The following is a 4,821-nucleotide window of genomic DNA, read 5'->3' as shown; positions in this document are numbered from 1 at the left end:
GTTCCTGAGGCATCAGGTGGTCGAGGGTGAGTGGGACCATTAAACCCTCATGGAATTAGCACCGAGAGAACCAAGCCATTAACTTTGCCAGCACAGTTTTAGGATAGGGTAAGTAGCCATAGGTAGCACTGTCCCTCGGAGTTGCAAAGGAGCCACCCGTCAACTTCACTTCTTGTCTTTTGTAGGCAGCCTCTGAGCCCCAGCTGAGCTCTATTGCCTGCAAGTTTTCTCTTGGTGCAGGACCCAGTAAAGATGAGCCATATTCCCAGCTTAACTCTGGTTCTGACAGACAACCTGACAGAGAAGCAGCGTGACTCAGTGGAAAGAGCACGGGCTCTGGAGTCAGAGGTCATGGGTTCAAATCCCAGCTCCGCCACTTGTCAGCTGTGTGACTTTGGGCAAGTCACTTCGCTTCTCTGTGCCTCAGTTCCCTCATCTGTAAAATGGGGATTGAGACCGTGAGCTCCACGTGGGACAACCTGATCACCTTGTAACCTCCCCAGCACTTAGAACAGTGCTTTGCACGTAGAAAGCGCTTAATAAATGCCATTATTATTATTATTATTATTATTATTATTAACCTGGGTGATGTTGCAGAGGCAAGGGAAGTGTTGGGGCTCTCTAGCCTTGGCAATGACAATGGAAACCCCATAGTTTCACAGCTTCCTTACTGCTTCCCAACCCGTTTCTTTCCTCTTCTCTCTTGCTGTCAACCACTTGCTCATTTTCTCCCCACTGCCCAGAATTCCCTTCCAAATCCCCTAGACCCCTGCTCTCCCCCTCTATGAAGCTCTTCTGAAGTCGCACCTCCATCAGGAGGCCTTCCCCAAGTACTCTGATCTTCCCACCTTGTGTCCCTCCATCTGCCACCTCAGCACTTCTGCACTGCCTAAGCATGTAAATTCTCACAATCTCCCATAGCAAATTTATATACGCCTTACATACCCTGGACGTGTTGTATTTGCCATGTACATAGTACAGTATAGAGAAGCAGCATGGCTCAGTGGAAAGAGCACGGGCTCGGGAGTCAGAGGTCATGGGTTCTAATTCTGGCTCCGCCACGTCTGCTGTGTGACCTTGGGGAAGTCACTTAACTTCTCTGAGCCTCGGTTACCTCATCTGTAAAATGGGGATGAAGACTGTGAGCCCCACATGGGACAACTTGATCACCTTGTATCCCCCCCCAGCGCTTAGAACAGTGCTTTGCACATAGTAAGTGCTTAACAAATGCCATTATTATTATCATTATTACTATTATTACTACCATGCTCTGCACATACTAAGCACTCAATAAATTCCACTGGTTGATTGATATGTCAACTAATCCTAAACTCCATGATGGCTTCTATAATTTTCCAGGCATAGAAATGAAACCTCATCTGTTTTCCAGGATCAGCGCTGGAATCCTTCTTAAAGGTTCAGATTATATAGGCAATTCACCAGTCCTTTGGAGGGGTGGATGTTTGTAACAAGATGACATACTGCTCTGTGCACAGTAAGCTCTCAATAAATACGACTGAATGAGTGAATGAATGAATGAATGACACACTCTTGCCCGAGTCCCACAGCACCATTTCTCAATTCCTTCAAAACTTTTGGGTAGGCACTCCTTGCTTATATCTACTTAATTTAGTCTAAAACATTTTGGGCAGTCATCTCAATTTGATCCAGTTGCTCTGACCTGTCTGCTGTGTAAAATAATTTGGGTGTGGAAATCTATCTTACAGCTTCAATAAAGAGCAAATTAAATCAACCATAGACCCTTCTGGCTATCTTCTTTTCACTCCTGTGTGCCCCTTTACCTCACAATTGTCAAGTGGACCCATTGATTCCCTACACAGGTTCCTGCTTTTGATATATTTGAAAACAAAATTTAGTTATTACATTTGGAATCTCTTGCAAGGAGCTCCTTAAACTCCTTTTGGGACCCTCTAATTTCCTTCTTGCTCCTGCCCTGCCACCCTTTATTAACTTTCCTATTCTTCTCACTCAGATGGGCTTAACCTTTTCAAAAGGATAATTTTTTTCTTCTGACGATCTATTTCACATATCCAGTTAGTCATGCTAAGTGACTGATTGGTCACCTGTTTTTTTTTCTGGCTCTGCAGCATTCATTTTAATTGGGGTGGTGAAATGTTATTTTTTTTAACAGCCTCAAGGATTCTAGTAGGTAACTTTTTAAAGTTGATAGTAAATAACACTTATTAAGCATATAAATGAGTGAAGAATTGTACTAAACATCGGGAAAAATGCATAGACACTTAGACACTGTTCCTGTTCTACAGGGGGCTTTTACTCTAATTGGGTAGGGAGAGGGGCAGACATGCACAGATCCTGGAAATAGAATCTAGAGGGTTTGGCCACATTCTGCATGAGGTTAGCAGTGGAGTAACATGAATCTGAGCAGTTGGGTGGAGCTGTTTTCCTCCATCCCTTTCCCCTGATTACTTTGCACTACCTGATCAAAGTAATAATAATAATAATAATGGTATTTTTCAGCACTTACTAGGTACCAAGCATTGTTCTAAGCGCTGGGGGAGATACAAGGTAATTAGGTTGTTCCACGTGGGGTTCACAGTCATAATCTCCATTTTACAGATGAAGTAACTGAGGCCCAGAGAAGTGAAGCGACTTGCCCGAAGTTACACAGCGGACAAGTGGCGGAGCTGGGATTAGAACTCATGGCCTCTGACTCCCAAGCCCATGCCCTTTCCACTAAGCCTTCTTCGTGCGCCTACTATTTTTGAATAGTTTAGGTCTGCCTGGGCTCTTCCATGGGAAGCACTGTGGCCTCGTGGAGAGAGCACGGGCCTCGGAATCAGGGGACCTGGGTTCTAATCCCAGCTCTGCCACTTGTCTGCTGTGTGACCTTGGGCAAGTCACTTAACTTCTCGGTGCCTCACTTACCTCATCTGTAAAATGGGGATTAATACTGCGACTGTGTCCAACCTGATTAGCCTGTATCTATCCCAGCACTCAGGACAGTGCCTGGCACATAGTAAGCACTCAAATTCCATTTAAAAAATAAAAGATTGTGAGATCCCAGAGGGCAGAGATCTCTGCATAGAGTAGACATCAAATAAATGCTATTTGTCTCCCCAGACAGAGTCCAACCCTTTACCACCTGCTTTGTGTAGACTGTAAACTCGTTGTGGACAGAAAATGTGTCTACCAGCTACTTGGGTGTTGTATTGTACACACCCAAGTGCTTAATACAGTGCTCTGTACACAGTAAGCCCTCAGTAAATATCATTTATAATGATGATGATGATGATGTAGAAAATACAGGTTATCAATCAGTTATTAGTATCTATTTAGTGACTTGTCTTATGCTGTCGAGTCGTCTCCCATCCATAGTGACGCCATGGACACAACTCTTCCAGAACACCCCACCTCCATCTGCCATCGTTCTGGTATTGGATCCATAGGGTTTGCTTGGTTAAAATACCAAAGTGGTTCACCATTGCCTCCTTCCACGCGGTGAACTTGAGTCTCTGCCCTCGACTCTCTCCCATGCTGCTGCTGCCCAGCACAGTTTTGACTTGTAGCAGATTGCCTTCCACTCGCTAGCCGCTGGCCAAGCTAGGAATGGAATGGGTAGGCCCCTGCATGACTCTCCCTCCCATAGTCGAGACTGGTAGAGTAGTGGAAACTCTCCAGGTGCTACCCAGAGAGAGTATTTAGTGTCTACTGAGCACAAAACTGTATTCAGTGTTCAGGAAAGTACGATAGAGTGAGTAGACAGAAACCTTGTCCTCAGTGAATTTATGTTCTAGTGCAGGAGTTTACAGTTGATATCAGGTTGATGATGATGTTGGAATTCTCACTGGAAACTGTGAATAAACCTCGGTCCTGTAACTTCTGGTGCATTTTCAGATGCACATGGAAACCAAAGCATGAGGCAAACAGCTGACCTCAGACCATGCATGTGAGTGTCAGCATTGGTTATTTAATAATAATACTAATAATGATGATGATGGCATTTGCTAAGTGAAGCACTGTTCTAAGCACTGGTGGGGGGGGGGGGGATACAAGGTGATCAGGTTGTCCCACTTGGGGCTCACAGTCTTAATCCCCATTTTACAGATGAGGTAACTGAGGCTCAGAGAAGTTAAGTGACATGCCCAAGGTCACACAGCAGACATGTGGTGGAGCCGGGATTAGAACCCACGACCTCTGACTCCCAAGCCCGGGCTCTTTCCACTGAGCCACGCTGCTTCTCTGTTATTTCAGGATAACTGCCTACGCCCACCCCAACAACTTTGCTCTCAATGTTGGAAAGTACAACAAAAAATAGGACTCTTCCTAGGGGAAAGTATTGTCTCCAGAGACTAAGCTGGTGTAGGATTTGCAATCAGAAAACTTCAAATGAATAAACATGGGCCCTAGTTATGTCCCTAGATTTTGAAGTTATCAGGGCTTCTACATTTGAACCAATAATCCTGAGGCAAAGAAAATTATTTTCTCTTGATCAGAATTCTAGTCACAATCCTCTCAACAAGGCTGATTTATTGTTATGCAGTGAGTCTTCATACTTTTCTTCAGTCAGAAGATATGCACTAGTGGCTGTCCAACTCTCTATTGTTTGAAGAACAGGATATCAGATTTCTTTTAATGCTTAGCCATCTATCTTGAATGTTCAGTTTAAGTGAACCTGACTTCCATTCTCTACTGGATACCATATTTATAAGGGTAATTTCATGCCATTTACACATGCTTTTCACATAAAGAATTAGATTTGAGTCTTAGTACATTGGTCATTGTTAAAATGCACCCTATTACTTCGTAGTATTCACCCAGGAAATCATTAAATCTTAATCT

At 44.0% G+C, this 4,821-nt stretch overlaps 1 non-coding gene across 1 annotated transcript; it reads right to left on the bottom strand.

The window, feature by feature from the left end:
• Positions 1-3,540: 3,540 nt before the first annotated feature.
• LOC119920435 lies at positions 3,541-3,678 on the bottom strand. Its single transcript, XR_005448181.1, has one exon. It is a non-coding gene; the product is annotated as a small nucleolar RNA SNORA7 (small nucleolar RNA).
• Positions 3,679-4,821: the final 1,143 nt, after the last annotated feature.

This window comes from Tachyglossus aculeatus, chromosome X1 (genome assembly GCF_015852505.1).
Source record: "Tachyglossus aculeatus isolate mTacAcu1 chromosome X1, mTacAcu1.pri, whole genome shotgun sequence".
Taxonomy (NCBI): domain Eukaryota; kingdom Metazoa; phylum Chordata; class Mammalia; order Monotremata; family Tachyglossidae; genus Tachyglossus; species Tachyglossus aculeatus.
Note: the sequence above shows the minus strand (reverse complement) of the source record. Positions and strands in the feature narration are given on the sequence as shown.